The sequence below is a fragment of the Sus scrofa genome, chromosome 1 (assembly GCF_000003025.6).
Source record: "Sus scrofa isolate TJ Tabasco breed Duroc chromosome 1, Sscrofa11.1, whole genome shotgun sequence".
Lineage (NCBI taxonomy): Eukaryota > Metazoa > Chordata > Mammalia > Artiodactyla > Suidae > Sus > Sus scrofa.
In genome coordinates this window covers 106,659,736-106,677,943 of record NC_010443.5, presented here as the reverse complement: position 1 = coordinate 106,677,943, position 18,208 = coordinate 106,659,736, and the positions used below count along the sequence as shown (strand labels likewise).

General features: G+C 41.8%; 1 long non-coding RNA gene across 9 annotated transcripts in view; it reads left to right on the top strand.

Moving 5' to 3' along the window:
• The window catches only part of LOC102164252, a 238,740-nt gene that overhangs the window by 72,296 nt on the left and 148,236 nt on the right, over window positions 1–18,208 (top strand). For 6 of the 9 annotated variants that reach the window (XR_001306135.2, XR_002344441.1, XR_002344439.1 and 3 more), the window contains 2 exons: window positions 12,205–12,592; window positions 13,253–13,480. The exons of 1 other annotated variant lie outside the window; for it this stretch is intronic. This is a non-coding gene — a long non-coding RNA (uncharacterized LOC102164252). Of the gene's footprint in view, window positions 1–12,204; window positions 12,593–13,230; window positions 13,481–18,208 lie in introns of all 9 variants that reach the window. 2 more of the 9 variants (XR_002344440.1, XR_002344442.1) reach the window with 2 other exon arrangements.

The window sequence follows — 18,208 nt, the reverse complement described above, 5'->3', positions numbered from 1 at the left end:
CTGTGGTGTAGGCCGGCAGCTGTAGCTCCAATTCTACTCCTAGCCTGGGAACTTCCATATGCTGCTGGTGCGGGCCCTAAAATAAAATTCAAAAAAAAAATGAAAATGAGATTTTAATATCGGACTGAATACCTGCATAGTACCTCTTTTTACCAAACTTGTTGCTTCTATGCCAGAAGCTTAGGGTCTATACGCTGGGGCATGAAAGATGCTTCCTGAAAGGGCGGATGTTTCACACTAAAAAAGGAGCCAAGGTTGTAGTGTCCATTTTGGTTTCTGTATTCCTTTCTCCTCATGGTCACTTTTTTATAAGGATGTTTGAACACGAGGAAAGTGGCTTCTCAATGGATGAGATGGCTGATGTAAACTTGGGAAGAATCCTTTATATCTTTGTTTCAAAATTCTATTTTGCTCTGTCGTTTTACACTTTTATGTGCAAAGGGCTCTAAGTCCTGTTGGAGGTGGTCTAAGATGAGGAAGTGTCTGGCTTTGGGTATCTGTACTTGTGTTTTGAGGAGGGCAATTTTGGTGTAAGCCTCTTTGCAGGTAGAAGAGGTTCAGTGGAGAATATCAGAGGAATTGCAGGCAGATAAAGAATGTAATTCGCACCTTCTCCCTGACAGCAACCCGAGTAGAAGGAGCCTGGGCAGGTTCAGAGGCGAGAGCAGGTAACCGATCTTCCCAGCACATCACTGATGCTGACACCAGTTATCTGACTCCTGGCTTCATTCCTATGTAGGAGTTTTATTCTTGCTCTGAGTTCAAGCCACTCATTAGAAAAAACCTCAACCATTATGTATATTATTTCCTTGACAAAGAATTGTGTTTCTTTGTATTTTTCCTGAAGGAAACATCAAACAAAAGTGAGTAGTGAGCATGCTGTAACACTATTTTGTCACATCTTTGACCATCTATGATTACAGAAAGCCTCCTGATTGGACTTCAGTCTCTGTAAATAGGTACCACTTCTCACCTGGCAGCAGGTGCTACTTCAAGGGCAATCAGAGTGTGGAAGACTGAGAATATTGGTTCATTTCTTGGAGACCCGGCATGACCTATAATATATATGTAGGCATATCTAGGTTCCTGAAGTAGACCCCGGTTTGGTTGCTGAATTCTACTGCTGGTTTTGGCTTAGATCTTGGACAGTCTTTCCCCATCTGCCAGGGGAGTTAGGCTCTTCTAACCGTGCAGCTTTGTCTGTGCTCTCAGACATCTCCCATCCTGTCCTCTGCTTTCCCCATTCTCTGTGACATTTAGGATTGACAGCTAAAAGCGGGGGGTGAGCCCCGTAATATTAAACTTACTTTTAATCTTTACAGCAGCATCCTTCAACTCTTTAGTTTTATGTTGGATGGCTATGTATTTAGCAGTTTTAGGTAGGATTTGCAAGACTGTGGAAACTACATCTATTACAGATCTGGTGCAACGCTGGCTGTGAAAAAGTGAGGTTGCAGACAGCATTAGACCTTTGGATAGTGACTGTGAGCACTTATCAAAGGATGCTCTCTTTGTGAGCTCAGTGCGGAAGGGGATGCTGCTTCCACATAGGTCTTTGCAGTTGATAATCACTATCTTTAGGGCCATCTTTGGGGAAAAAGACTGACAACCACATAAATCTTACATTTTTATAGTACTTCAGTCTTTTTTCAAAGTACTCTCACATCTATTATCCCATCTTGACCTCCCAAGGAAACTGAGTTGGGAACAGCAAGTATTTCTATCCTGATTTCATAGATAAGACACAAAGAGGTTAAATCACACAGCAAGGCAGAAGGAGACGAAGGCTAAGCATCCATGTCTGATGTTAAGACTGCTAGTCTCTCTCTACCAAAGGAAAAAAAAAAACCCTCTCCTTTTTATTCTCTCCAATTTAGCCTCTACTGTTGAAATCTACTTATTTAAAGCAGAGTTTCTCAACTCTACCTGCACATTTAAATCTCCTGAACAACTTAAAAGTAAAACAGATGCCCAGGCCCCATCCCAAACTGATCACATTAGGATCTTAGAGGTAGCTCCCAGGCATCTGTAAATTTTAAAGCCCCTCAGGTGATGCACAGTGAGGATCAAAAACCATTACTAGAAGTTGACCAGTGGCAACCCTCCTGTCAAACCCAGTGGCCTATCCTTCACTACTAGCCTGGAGCTATCCAATGTTAATTTCCTCTTTAAACCCACTCCTCCTTTGGCTTCCATAAGTGACACTCTCTCAGTTCCCTATTTTTCTCTGATAGCGGCCTCCCAGTCTTATTTCTTCCTCACCATCTTTATTTTGTCTTCCCAACTTGCATGATTTCAACCTGCCTCTTTCTCTGCATGGTCACACAGGGTACGGGGAATACTGTGGGGCTTTGTGCCAAGGGTCTTTTTCAAGGGCTTAGATATTAGAAAGCAAGCCAAGCAAGAGGAGAGGCTTTATTCTTTTTTCTTTCTTTCTTTCTTTTTTTTTTTTTTGTCTTTTTAGGGCTGCACCAGTGACATATGGAAGTTCCCAGGCTAGGGGTCAAAATGGAGCTATAGCTGCTGGCCTACACCACAGCCATAGCAATGCAGGATCCGAGCCTCATCTGTGAACTTACACCACAGCTCACAACAAAGCCAGATCCTTAACCTAGTGAGCGAGCCGGGGATCAAACCCCCGTCCTCATGGATACTAGTTGGGTTTGTTACCACTGAGCCACAGCAGAACTCTCAGAGGCTTTATTCTGATGACTGCTATAGCTCTAGAACCTAGGACAGACATAGGCTTAATAATCAGATGAATGATCACATCTTGAGTGAGTCTCGTATCTGTGTATATGTCCTGATCTGCAATTGAATCTTATCCCTCTAATGCTGTGTCTTGGATATGCTACCATCTTAAATCTACCTTCTTCAAAACAGAGCATTTCATCTTTTTCCTTTCTACTAACTAGTCTTTTCAAGTGGTTTCCCAACCATCTCACTGCTTCCAATAGCCTCATCCTTTTCATCCTGTAAATCAGCTTTGAATCTTCTTTCTCCTTACCCTGGCTTTCTTCATGATCTTCCCATTTGGCTGACACTGCCCTGCCCATGGCTCTGGTAGGAAGCAGTGCTGGGCTATGCTCTGGGCGCTGACTGAACCAGAAGTTGCCCATATGGTGACCAGGGAGAAAGGCTCTTAATTCCCTTGGGACTTGGAGGGAGAACATGGAGAACATTGGAAGAGACTGAGGAACTACTAGAATGACAGGGAGCCAAATTACTTGGAAACTGAATGGCTTTCTAGGTTCAGTTCTGTGTCCTGTGATTCCTTTATAGACATTCAGTTTTCTTACATTTTGCTGGCCTGATATTCTGTTTTGGCAACACTCATGCACAATCAATTATGTCAGTGTTAGTACTAGTATTTTTTCCTTTGAAAGTAGTTTTTTGTTCTGTTTTTTGGGGTTTTTTTTCAATTTGCCTCCTTCTTTCTTTTCATACTACCTAACCAAGGACCTATGTATCTCCTACCTGAACCAGGTAATATTTTCTGGCAGGTGTACTTGAACTCATCTTATTTGTTATTCCTTCTGCCTAGACTTCCTAGTTCTCGTTTAAACAGGTGGGAACTCGTGTTTGCCCCATTGGAAAGCTTTTTCACGATTAAGCAGGAGGAATAGTCCAGCGGCTAAGTATAAGGATGAGTCTGGAATCAGCCTGCTGGGCTCGAATCCAGGGTTAACTAAATTGTTGGCCTGGGAAAAGTTGTTTCACTTCTCCATGCCTCACTTTCCTCACCTTCAAAAGGAAAGAGTAGTACCTATGTCAGAGAACTATTGAAGGGATTAAATGAGTTAATTATGTAACACACTGGGCATGTAGTAAATGTCAAGATATCCTGGCTCGTTATTGACACCTCCTCTGAGAAAGCATCCTGTTCCTGCTCATTCCCCACTCTCCACCAAAAAGTTAGAATCAGGCACTTCTCTGCTCTCATCAGTGATTGAGTTTCCATTATTTTATAAGATAGCAAGCTTTTGCACCCTGAATTTTACAGCGGAATTACACTGAAATTTGGCTAACTTTGTACCTTCTACCAAATACCTCAGAACAGTGTGAGAGTCTTGGCTGGTGCTAGTAAACCGGCGCTGTTGGCAAATTCCCCAACCCCCATCCCCTGGTCCAAGACAGTTCTTGATGAGTTTAATCCCACTATGGTAATTCCATTTTCTTGCCACATTTGACTTTGCTCTGGCCAGTGAGACACGAAAGGAGGTCTGTGGGAGGAGTTACCTCTCTTTTTAAGTGAGACTTGAAGAAGAGCAGACACTCTTCTTCCCTTGGATATTGTCATGTTTGTTGTGAGGTTGAAAAGTTGGCAGCTACTTTGTGACCATGAGGGGAGGTAGCTGAAGAAATCTAACACAGAGGATGATCAGGTAGAAAGGCCGAGGGAACTGGCTCCTTGAGAATATTGCAGACGACTGGCCTTACTACTCCCCCTTACCAGGCCCTCTAGCTATGTGAGAAAACGACTCCTCCTTATTGTTTAAACCAGTTGAGTCTGGGTTTAATTTGGCCAAAGCCATCTTAACGGACATGGTGCTAGGCCGCATTGTTGAAACCTGAATAGTTCAAGGTAATGTGGGTCAACGTGGCAGAGCTAGGGTGATCTCCTAAGCATTTGGACTCTGGGTTCAGAACCTCCCGCCATCTCAGCCACCCCAGCCACTCTGCTCTTGTCCCCACAAGGATGGCTCCTCTCCATCTTCATTGTTAACCCACTCTTGTGCCTGGCAGTTCACTGCAGAGGATCCATGCCCAGAACCCTCTGAGTATGCACACCAGGCAGTTATCCGTGATTTCATATTTGTGCCACGTGCAGCATCACACTAAAGCCTCGGGGCACTGGGGGCCCAGGAACCACACCAGGTCCTGATGAAGTTCCAAGGCAGGGACTGTAATTACCAGGGATCTATGTGACCTGAATGGTCTCTCCTTTCAGAAAGCAGGACACAGTGTTCTGTTGCCAAGCCTGCTGCCAGCAAGGGCTGCCTTCCAGGAATGGCTCCTCTCCAGGGTGTGTGCAGGGAGACATCCTCTGTGAGTGTGGGCCCATTGGTTTGAGATGCAGGAGCTGTTTTCCAAGGGGTTCATCCTGAGAACTGTAAAGTACAGACAACATGGGGCTTCACTCAAGCCTGTCTGTTAGAAATAGTGGCATTTCTTGATGATGAAGAGAACTAAGAACACTGTAAACCAGCTCTAATGGAAAAAAATAAAAATCATTATGAAAAAAGAAAAAAAAAGATGAAGAGAACTTAGGAAGAGTGACCTAGTAATACAAAGGGCAAACTGATATTTATTGTGTTTATTATGTCAGGCACTGTTCTGAGCATTTTAAACTGAATTTTTACAACTTTCTGCCAGAGCTGCAGGTATTATTCTGACCATCCATCTACATTTCCTGGGGCTTTTCATTCTGCTCCACTCAGGTGGATGCCTGTCACACCTTCTTCTCTCTCCCTAAGCCTCTGCACCTCCTTTCTCATTCTCATTCTTGCCCAGTAACTTCAAGGAGGAAATGGGAACCAGGACAGAACTTCTGCACCGGCGCATTTCCTACCCCTGATGGCCTGGGTCGACCTGATACCATCTACTCTCCCTCCCTACCCTCCCTCCTGTAACCATAACTGTAACCGTTGGGGAGCTGCAGCCTTGGTTCTCACGCTGGACCCTCCCTGACCTTGCCTACTCAGGAGCATGGTGGGTTTAGCAGCGCTCCTCTTGTGCATCATCAAAATGATGCTCCCTGCTGCTTTCCTCCCAACAGCCTGCCAACATACTTTAATTTCTCCTCTCTTAAAAATTGTTTTCTCTCGACTCCATTTACTCTTCCAGTTGCCACCCCAATTTTCTCTCCCCCTCTTTTACACTGAAACTTCTTAAAGAGAGCTGTCTATTCTTTTAAAAAACTTTACTAAGGGATAATTGACAAATATAATTGTATATTTTAAAGTATACAACGTAGTGATGTGACATACATACACATTTAGAGGGATTCCCAAGATCGAGATACTTAATACACTCATCATCTCACATGGTGAACATAGTTAACTCCTTGCTCCCCTTCTTTTGTTTTTGTGGTGAGAATGCTTCCAAGCGACCCTCAGTGACTTTCAAGTATACAGTACCTTACAGTTAACAAGGCGGTGTTTTCAGTCCTCCTCAGAACCTACTCCAGTTGGGCTTCTTGCCTTTGCCCTTCCACTGGTCCCTCCCTTGCCAAGTTCACCGGTAATTTCTCTGTTGCTCAATCGAATGGTCCCTGTTTTTTCTTTTGTCTTTTTAGGGCCACACTTTCGGCATATGGAAGTTCCCAGGCTAGGTCCTATCAGAGCTGCTGCTGCCATCCTACACCACAGCCATAGCAACATGGGATCCAGGGTCCGATCTGCATCTGTGACCTACGCCACAGCTCATGGCAACGCCTGATCCTTAACCCACTAAGTGAGGCTAGGGATCAAAGCTGCACCCCCATGGATACTAATCAGGTTCTTAATCCACCGAACCATGACAGGAACTCCATTGAGTGGTTCATCTTTAGTCCTATGCTTACTGGGCCATTAGCATTATTTGACAGGTGATCACTCCCTTCTGGAAACATTTTTGTCTCTGGATTCTGGGACTTCATGCTCCTGTGAGTTTTCCTCCCCCGTCACTGATTTTTCCTTCTCATTTCTTTGCTGGATTCTCTTCGTTGTCCTAACCTCTCAACCTCAGGGAGCCCGGGGACTCAGAACTCAGATTACTATTTTCTATCTACCCTCTTTCCCTGGATGAACTCAACTAGTCTTATGACCTTAAATACCTACATGAGCAGACAGTTTTCAAATTTACATTTCCAGCCTGCACCTCCTTCTGTATTCCTGGCCTATTTCTCCTCCATAACACTCAGCACTATCTATATATTTAACTTATTCTTTGTTTATTTTCCCACAGTCAAATGTAAACTCTAGGAGGGCAGGGATAGTTTTTCAGGACTTTTGTATTATGAAACATTTCAGGTATATAATAAATTCCTTGTATCCATCATTCAGCTACAATAATCACCAACTCCTGCTGAATTCTGTATCATGTACAGCATTCCTCTGGATCCACTGGATTAATTTGAGGCAGATTATAGCCATTATACCATTTAATCCATAACCACCTCCATATGTATCTCTAAGATATGAGGACACAAAATATAACCATAGCAATTCCACAGTATTATCAAATATCCAGTCAGGGTTCAAATTTCTCTAGTACTCTCAAATGATTTTTTAAATTGTAGTAAAAATATACATAGCACAAAACTGACCATTTAAATAAGTTTAAGGGTACAGATCAGTGGCATTAAGTACATTTACATTGTGCAACCCCTACCACCATCCATCCCCAGAACTTTTGCATCATCCCCAACTAAAACTTTGCATCCATTAAACACATAGATTTTTTTTAGTAGTGTTTGCTTTTTCCATCAAAACATGTAAGATCCTGGTAACAAGGTGTTCCAGGCTCATAGTTTTTATCTCCCTCTTTATCCCCCCACTTTGTAATTATTGTTAAAGAAACTGGGTAGTTTGCTTTGGATCTTACTGATCGTATTTCCATGATATCATTTAACATGTTCCTCTGTCCCCTGTATTTCTTGCAAACTGGTAGTTAGATCCAGAGGCTTCTTCAGATTCAGGTTTGGCTTTTGTTATTTGCCAGGAGTACTTCATAGGTGGTACTGTGTCAGGAATCACAAGGTGTCTGATCATCTCTTTTCGTGGTGTGAGAAGCCATTGATGGTCATGCCCAGATTTATTGACTCACTAGGGTTTGTAAAATGATGATATTTTATTATTTCTTCTCCATTTACTATCCAAAACCTTCCTGGAGAGTGAAACATCCCCTCATCAACGATTGGGTTACCTTGAGATACAGCTCAGTTAGGAAAGTTGAGTTAAATGTGTTATATATATATATATATATATATATATATTTGTTTGTTTGTTTTTCAGAATAATACACTTAGCATCCTCATAATGTGGTCATGTAAAAATATCTATGAGTATGAAATCACAAATTTTTACAAATATGATACATTTCAGTCCATGGCTGTTGTTAGTCTTATTGCTCTTCCTCAGCCAGTGGGAGTCCCTTCAATTTGGGTCCCAAAAATCTTTTGACAGGACTTTGGACAGCTGCCTTGTTTTCTAGGGTGACAAGGTGTTCCAGGCTCATCCTGTACATATTCTGCTCTAGACCTGGGGTCTTTATTTGTTTTGTTCACTGCTGTGTCCTCAGCATTTTTGTATATGCCAGAATAGTGTATGGTGCATAGTAGATGCAAAATACCTATTGAATGAATGCATACATCCCCATTTCTATCTTTTCCTTTCTTTTCTTTCTTTTTTTTAGGGCTGCACTTGCAGCATATGGAAGTTCCCAGGCTAGGGGTCGAATTGGAGCTGCAGCTTCTGACCTACACCACAGCTGCAGCAACACCATATCCAAGCCACATCTGTGACCTACACCATAGCTTGTGGCAATGCCAGATCCTTAACTCACTGAATGAGGCCAGGGATCAAACCTGCATCCTCATGGATACTAGCTGGATTCTTAACCCGCTGAGGCACAACAGGAACTCCCATTTCCATTTCTTCGATAAGGAGGCAGGCTGAGATAGTAGGGACTTGTTCACAGGCATGCAGCTAGCATGTGGGAGAGCGGGATTTGGACTGAGGGAATCTGCTTTCTGATTTTGTGCTCTTAACTGCAACAAAAATGGCCAATCACTGGGCCTTAAGATGGGCCAGGATGAAAATTCAAATTGGTCAGAGAGGATACCTGAAGGGATCCCCCAGCGCTGTTATCCACAGAGACTCATACTTACTTTGCACCAAAGTAGACGCTGACATGTGTGACTTCCTGTACACTTTGCAGCAACCCTGAGAGCTATAGTATCTGAATTTAACAGATCAGGTAGCTGTGGTTTGGAGGGTGGTGGGGCTTTCTCTGGGTCATGGCCAGGTGGTGGTAGAGCCAGCACTGGAGACCAGGCCTGATTCGAAGTCAAGGCATGTTCTTCCCATGGTTTCCTGTTTCCAGCAGATTTGGGGACAAGATACTCCATAGGGCAGCCCTTCCAGCATATTGTGTTAACTATTTGGAGACACTTAGCCCCTCTGCTCAGGGCCCTGTCCCACAGGTTAATGCCCTGCTCATCCTTTGGAGGCTAGCTCAGACCCACAATCTCTCAGCTCTTCTGTCCTGGCCCCGTGCTCCATGACTCTCCTACCCCCCCACTGGCTGCCTCAAGTCTGAGCTCTGGGTGGCAGAGGGCAGTGGCGATGGAGTGCTCTGGAGAGCAGGATCCACACCCAGCCCACCCAGTGCCAGGCACACAGCCATCACTGAGGCACTGAGAACCGCTGCAGAATGTGTAGGCTGACCCTTCAAGTTGAGGGTAAGGGTTAATTCTCGCATCTCTTCTTCCCACTTGCAGGCACATTCATCCAGGTAACAAAGACTTCACATCTGAAGTTAATGGCTGAACATGGCATCTCAAACAAAGTTTAAGGAACAAATGAGTAACAGACAACAAGGTTGCTTAGAACCATGGTACCCAGCCTGGGTTGCATTTGATGATTGGCTGGAGTAGAGAAAAAGATTAGACCATTTATTTGTATTTAATATTTAACTCATCCTTCAAAAATGCTTATTTTTTATATATACTTTATAATGTAGGAATATATAGGTACAGTTGTTTATAATTTAGAAATGTTATTTTATTTTATTTTTTGTTTTTTTATGATTTCTATTTTTCCATTGTAATTGATTTACAGTATTCTGTCAATTTCTACTGTATAGCAAAATGACCCAGTCATACATATATATATTCTTTTTCTTCCATCATGTTCTATCACAAGTGAATGGATATAGTTCCTTGTGCTATACAGCAGGATCTCATTGCTTATCCACTCCAAATGCAATATTTTGCATCTATTAACCCCAGACTCCCTGTCCATCCCACTCCATCCCTCTCCCCCTCAGCAACCACAAGTTTGTTCTCCAAGTCCATGAGTTTCTTTTCTGTGGAAAGGTTCATTTGTGCCGAATATTAGGTTCCAGATATAAATAATATCATATATTGTTTGGCTTTCTCTGACTTACTTCACTTAGTATGAGAGTCTCTATCTAGTTACATCCATGTTGCTGCAAATGGCATTATTTTGTTCTTTTTTATGGCTGAGTAGTATTCCATTGCATACATATACCACATCTTAATCCATTCATCTATTGATGGACATTTAGGTTGTTTCCATGTCTTGGATATTGTGAATAGTGCTGCAATGAACATATTGGTGCATGTATCTTTTTCAATGAAAACTTTGTCTGGATATATGCCCAAGAATGGGATTGCTGGGTCATATGATGGTTCTATATTTAGTTTTCTGAGGTACCTTCATACTGTTTTCCATAGTGGTTGTACCAGTTTACATTCCCACCAACAGTGTAGGAGGGTTGCCTTTTCTCCACACCCTCTCCAGCATTTGTTATTTGTTGACTTGTTAATGATGGCCATTCTGACCCGTGTGGGGTGGTACCTCATAGTCATTTTGATTTGCATTTCTCTAATAATCAGTAATGTTGAGCATTTTTTCATGTGCTTGTGGCCATCTGTATATTTTCTTTGGAGAAATGTCTATTCAGGTCTTTTGCCCATTTTTTCAATTGGATTGTTGGTTTTTTTGCTGTTGAATTGTATAAGTTGTTTATATATTTTAGATCTTAAGCCCTTGTCAGTTGTATCACTTGGAACTATTTTCTCCCATTCAACAGGCTGTCTTTTTTTTTTTTTATGGTTTCCTTTGATGTGCAAAAGCTTGTCAGTTTGATTAGGTCCCATTGGTTTATTTTGCTTTTATTTCTGTTGCCTTAGGAGACTGACCTAAGAAAACATTTGTACGGTTGATGTCAGAGGATGTTTTGCCTATGTTCTCGTCTAGGAGTTTGATGGTATTTTGTCTTACATTTAAGTCTTTAAGCCATTTTGAGTTTATTTTTGTGCATGGTGTGAGGGTATGTTCCAGTTTCATTGATATACATGCGACTGTGCCGTTTTCCTAGCACTTGCTGAAAAGACTGTCTTTTTTCCTATTTTGTATTCTTGCCTTCTTTGTCAAAGATTAATTGACCATAGGTGTCTGGGTTTATTTCTGGGTTCTCTATTCTGTGCCATTGATCTTTATGTCTGTTTTGGTACCAGTACCACACTGTCTTGATTACTGTGTCTTTGTAATATTGCCAAAAGTCTGAGAAAGTTATGCCTCCTGTTTGGTTTTTGTTCCTCAGGATTGCTTTGGCAATTCTGGGTCTTTTATGGTTCCATATAAATTTTTGGATTGTTTGTTGTAGGTCTGTGAAAAATGTCATGAGGGAGTTCCTGTCGCTATGCAGTCGTTAACGAATCTGACTAGGAACCATGAGGTTGCGGGTTCAGTCCCTGGCCTTGCTCAGTGGGTTAAGGATCTGGTGTTGCTGCAAGCTGTGGTATAGGTTGCAGACATAGCTCAAATCCCAAGCTGCTGTGGCTTTGGTGTAGGCCAGCAGCTACAGCTCTGATTAGATCCCCTAGCCTGGGAATCTCCATATGCCATGGGTGCGGCCCCAGAAAAGAAAAAAAAAAAAGTCGTGGGTAGTTTGATAGGGATTGCATGAATCTGTAGATTGCTTTGGGTGGTATGGCCATTTTTATGATTTTTTTTTTCAACTCAGGAGATGGAATATCTTTCCATTTCTTTGAATCCTCTTTAATTTCCTTGATTAATGTTTTACAATTCTCAGCATGTAAGTCTTTCACCTCCTTGGTCAGGTTTATTCCTAGGTATTTAATTTTTGGGGTGCAATTTTAAAAGGTATTGTATTTTTATATTCCTTTTCTAATATTTCATTGTTTGTATACAAAAATGCAACCAATTTCTGAATGTTAATCTTGTATCCTTCTACCTTGCTGAATTCGTTGATAAGTTCGAGTAGTTTTTGTGTGGAGTCTTCAGGGTTTTCTATATATAGTATCATGTCATCTGCATACAGTGACAATTTTACCTCTTCTCTTCCACTTTGGATATCTTTAATTTCTTTTGTTTGTCTGATTGCTGTGCTTTATTTAGAAATTTTAAAATACATATATGTTAAAACTGCACCTAAAATTTTTACTTACAGAGATAAATGATAAAAAAAACTTTGGACAGCATTGATTTTAAGAAATTCTCTGCTGGAACCATCAGGAAAATTCCAGGCTTCCACTACTGGAGAAGAGGGGGAAAGATGCAATTATTCTGAGGCACCAAAGATTTGAGCAAATGTTTTTGCAAAATCTGGCAGAAGTTCCTTTATTCCAAGGACCCAAGTAGCTGGATTTGTTTCTCTCTGGAGCAAGGGGTCAGCTCTTGGCTGGATGAGGACCATTGTTTAGTGGGAGGTGCCAGCCCTTCCCCACTGGAGCTGAACACCTTGGTGCCCCTGGAAAGACAGGCTGTACAGGTGTTGAGGCTGGTTGCCTGCACACATGGTCCCTTCCACCACACCTTTTCCAGCTACATCCCAGTTTGTAAGTTGTTCTTTTGTTGCTTTGTTCTTTTGTTGCTTTGCTCAACACTCTCTCCCACCCTACCCCATTTTTCACTTCTCCAGCTGTCCTAGGTATTCTCTGGACAGATTTATCTAGATACAAAGGTTGGAGGGAAGAAGCTGGCTAGGGTGCCCTGATCCAACACTGCCCCCAGGCACTGAATTTTGAACGGTTAGAAATACACCCCCTCCTCACAGGTGCTGGGAAATGGGGCTCTGTGGGTCTAAGGACAGCAATAGGAAGTCCTCTAAAACTAAAGGAGGTGTTTGGGTTGAAGAGACTACCCAGGCTGTGTCCCTAAGAGATGGCCAAGTGTAAATGTAAAAGTGACAACTGGGGACCAGAAGCAGGTGCAGAGAGCAAGCACAGAAGGTGGATGGGAGGAGGAGTCCTGAGGGACCCCCTGGTTTGCTAATGGTGCTGTATGTACCCTCCATAGGAGGTGTCACATGTGCTGGGGATACTTAAAGCACAAGATGACTGCATCTTCCTGGGTACCAATTTTACTTGAAGAATGGGGGAAAGATTTTCACACTGATATAAATATAGAAAGAGTATGAAATAAAATACAGAAAGCTCATGCATTTTAAAGGTGAAAATAGATTTTTTTCCTGCAGCTCTTTTTATGCCTCTTTCCAGACCCCAGAGGACCTGCCTTCCCCATCATCTGCTTGTGGGAAGCACTCCATCCGAACATACATCTGTGAGTCTTGTGGTGTGAAGGGCCAGATGCAGACAGAGGCCACCTTCAGCCCCAGGAGGTGGGCTTGAGTGGAGCCTCCCCGGCCTCCCACACCACAGCTGGGGCCAGGAGTAGAGCCTGGGCATCACCGTCGGTCTTCGCTGGGGAAATCCGATCCCACCCAGGTGTGTGGTTTCATCCTCTCCTCTCTGCAAGCAGCTCTTGCTTCTCAGTGTCACTTGCCCAGGGAAATGGAACTGGAGGAAGTTTCCACTGTATCAGAGCCAGGCCTTTTCTGGGGGAGGGGAGAGTTATTTTGGATGGGGTCAGGGCTGCTTGTTGGGCTATAGAATCGCTCAAGGTCAGAGCGGTGGGGTACCTGATAAGTCCTCTGCCTGATGCCATTGTCATATGGGAGCTTCCTGCAGCCCTGAGAGGCAGTTAGCTGGTTAGTGCCAGAGGTGGATTCACAATAACGTCTTTTTATTTTGTTAATTAAAATTTTTAGACAAAGTTTTCAGTGAACAAAAGCTGTTACTCTCTATAGACACAATATTGTAGGGTAGGTTTCTAGAATTTATTCATCTTGCATAACTGAAATTTTATACTCATGGATTAGCAGTTCCCCATTTCTCTTTCCTTCCAGCTTCTGGCAACCAACATTTTAGTCTTTGTTTCTATGAGTTTGCTTATGTCTGGTACCTCATATAAGCAGAATCATGAAGTATTTTCCCTTCTGTAACTGGCTTTTTTCACTTATCGTAATGTCCTCAAGATTCATCCATGTTGTCAATTATAGGATTTCCTTCTTTTTAAAGGCTGAATAGTATTCCATTGTATGCACATAACACATTGTCTTTATCTGTTCATTTGCTGCTGGACATTTAGGTTGTTTATAAGTATTGGTTATTGTGAATAGTGCTGTTGTGGATATTAGAGTGCTAATATCTCTTTGAGATCCTAACTTCTGTGCTTTTGGATGTATACCAGAAGCGGGATTGCTGGATCATATGGTAGTTCTATTCTTAATTTTGGGGAAAACTCCATACTGTTTTCCATAGTGGATGCATAGTTTTACGCTCCCATCCACACTGTACAAGGGTTTTAATTTCTCTGTATCCTTAACAGCACTTTTTGCCTTTTTCTTTTTTTTATTAATAGCCATCCTAACAGATGTGAGTGATCTTTATCTTGTGGTTTTGATTTGCATTTGTATGTTTTTTTTTTTTTTTGTCTTTTTGCCTTTTCTGGGGCCCCTCCCATGGCATATGGAGGTTCCCAGTCTAGGGGTCTAATCGGAGCTGTAGCTGCCAGCCTATGCCACAGCCATAGCAACACGGGATCCAAGCCGCATCTGCGACCTACACCACAGCTTGCGGTAACGCCAGACCCTTAACCCACTGAGTGAGGCCAGGGATTGAACCTGCAACCTCATGGTTTCTAGTTGGCGTTGTTAACCACTGAGCCACGATCGGAACTCCCATTAGCCCACTTTTTAATCAATTATTAGTTTTTTCTATTAAGTTATAGGAGTTCTTTATATATTTTGGAAATTAACCTTTATCAGGTATATGGATTGCAGATATGTTCTCCTGTTCTGTAGGTTGCCTTTCCACTCTGTTGATTGTTTCCTTTGCTGTGCAAAAGCTTTTCAGTTAGATATAATCCCACTTGTCTATTTTTTTTTTTTGTGATCTCTGCTTTTGGTATCATATCCGTGAATTTATTGTTAAGATTAATGTCATTCATTTCTCCAAAGAAGATATACAGATGGCCAACAAACACATGAAAAAATGCTCAACATCGCTGGTTATAAGAGAAATGCAAATCAAAACTACCATGAGATACCACCTCACACCAGTCAGAATGGCCATCATTAATAAATCCACAAATAACAAGTGCTGGAGGGGCTGTGGAGAAAAGGGAACCCTCCTGCACTGTTGGAGGGAATGTAAACTGGTACAGCCACTATGGAGAACAGTTTGGAGATACCTTAGAAATCTATACATAGAACTTCCGTATGACCCCGCAATCCCACTCTTGGGCATCTATCTGGACAAAACTCTACTTAAAAGAGACACATGCACCCGCATGTTCATAGCAGCACTATTCACAATAGCCAAGACATGGGAACAACCCAAATGTCCATCGACAGATGATTGGATTCGGAAGAGGTAGTATATATACACAATGGAATACTACTCAGCCATCAAAAAGAATGACATAATGCCATTTGCAGCAACATGGATCGAACTAGAGAATCTCATCCTGAGTGAAATGAGCCAGAAAGACAAAGACAAATACCATATGATATCACTTATAACTGAAATCTAATATCCAGCACAAATGAACATCTCCTCAGAAAAGAAAATCATGGACTTGGAGAAGAGACTTGTGGCTGCCTGATGGGAGGGGGAGGGAGTGGGAGGGATCAGGAGCTTGGGCTTATCAGACACAACTTAGAATAGATTTACAAGGAGATCCTGCTGAATAGCATTGAGAACTTTGTCTAGATATTCATGTTGCAACAGAAGAAAGGCTGGGGGGAAAATGTAATTGCAATGTATACATGTAAGGATAACCTGACCCCCTTGCTGTACAGTGGGGAAAAAAAAAAAAAAGATTAATGTCATTAATGTCTCCTATATTTTCTTCTAGGAGTTTTGTAGTTTCATATCTTACATTTAAGTCTTAAGTCCATTTTGAGTTGATTTTTGTATATAGTATAAGATAAAGGTCCAGTTTCATTATTTTCCATATGAATAACCAGATTTCACAAAACCATTTGTTGAAGAGACTTTCTTTTCCCATTGTGTATTCTTGGCATGGTTACTAAAGTAACATCTTGGCCTCTCAATCCAGGGCTGTTTGCACTCCTCCAGTGCCTTTCATTTGAGATGAACTAAAAGGTCCATCTGCTCCAACAATGCCACAATGATTAGAATTTCCTAGAATAGTCTTTTTTTAGAGATTTATCCTAACAAAATAGTGACTTACAGAAAAATATATTCACAAGGATCTTTATAACAACATTTTGGAAAATAGTAAAATTCAAAGACAAATCAAAAGGCAGATTGGTTTTATCCATTTGGTAGCAACCATCCAATGTAATAATGTATATCATTAAAAATATTCTTAGGAAGGGTATGCACTGGCTTAGGGCCTCAGTGATGGTTCCAGGGTCAGTTGAAACAGTGGTGTGATCTTCTGGATGCTGGACTGTGGGTGGTTTCTACTTCCTTTATAATTTTCTGTGGTTTTTAAGTTTTATGCAATGGACATTCATTATATTACTTTTGTATTATTTTACCTTTGAAAATAAAAGTGAAATGTCTTTTTGACAGACTGTAGATACTAGTTAAAGAAAGGTGCCAATGTGTTCTATAATTCCTGAGTTCTTTGGGTAGCTTACCTCTTACCGCTAGATGGATTTTTCTTTTTGCTGAATAACACTCCTTGGTGGTTCATGTTGAGAGGAGGTGTGGGTGGTAAAAAAAAAAATTTTTTTTTTGTTCATTTTTGTATACTTAAAGTGTGTTTATTTTTCCCTTACTCTTTTTTTTTTTTTTTTTTTTTTTTTTGTCTTTGCTATTTCTTGGGCCGCTCCCGCGGCATATGGAGGTTCCCAGGCTAGGGGTCAAATCGGAGCTGTAGCCACCGGCCTACGCCAGAGCCACAGCAACACGGGATCCGAGCTCTGCAACCTACACCACAGCTCACGGCAACGCCGGATCGTTAACCCACTGAGCAAGGGCAGGGACCGAACCCGCAACCTCATGGTTCCTAGTCGAATTCGTTAACCACTGCGCCACGACGGGAACTCCCTCCCTTAACTCTTTAATGATTATTTAGCAGAGTATATAGTTTTAAATTACATTTTCCTTCAACATTTTGAAGATACTATCCTCTTGTCCTATAGCAGCCATTATTGCTGCTGAAAAAGATGGAGGTCAGTTTAGTGAGCATATTTTTTGTAGGTGTTCTCTCTCTCTCCATCTCTCTCTGATTGCTTTTATGATTTTTGTTTTTAATATTCTTCAGTTTCACCATGCTATGTCTCAGTGGAGGTTTCTCTTTGTTTACTCTGCTTGGTGTGTGGCATATCCTTTCAATCTGAGGCTTCATAATCTGTCATCCATTCCTAGCATTTCCTCTTTGGATATTGCCTTGCCATCAGTTCCTCGGTTCTCTTCTTCTAGAAGTCTGACCACTTGCGTGTTTGAGTGTTTCAGTCTATTCTCTGTTTCCCATTTAAGACTTTTTTTTTCCTTTTGGCTTTTTAGGACCACACATGAGGCATATGGAGGTTCCCAGGCTAGGGGTTGAATTGGAGCTGTAGCTGCCAGCCTACGTCACAGACGCAGCCACGGAGGATCCAAGCCACATCTGCGGCCTATACTACAGCTCACGACAATGCCAGATCCTTAACCCATTGAACAAGTCCAGGGATTGAACTTGCGTCCTCGTGGATGCTACTCAGATTGGTTAACCACTGAGCCATAATGGGAACGCCTAAAGCATTTTTAAATTGAGGTAGAGTTTTTATACAGAGAAATGCATAGACATTAAGTATACAGTTTTGATAAATGTATGTACCTATAACCACAACCCCAATTAAGATTTAGAACATATCCATCACCAAGAACATTCCCTATGCCTCTGTCAAGAAATTCTCACCTCATAGACCAGTGTTATGTTTTTTCCCACCATATGTTAGTGTTTCTATTCTTCAAATTCTTATAAATGGAATCATGCAGAATATACTTTTTTGTGTGCAGTCTCTTTCACTCAAAATATTTTTTAAATTCAATCATGTTGTATGTCCCAGTAGCTCATTGCCTTTATTTTGTCAGAGTGATATTTTATTATGGAAAAATGCAAGAATTTGTTTATTTTCCTGCATCATCTGGGGG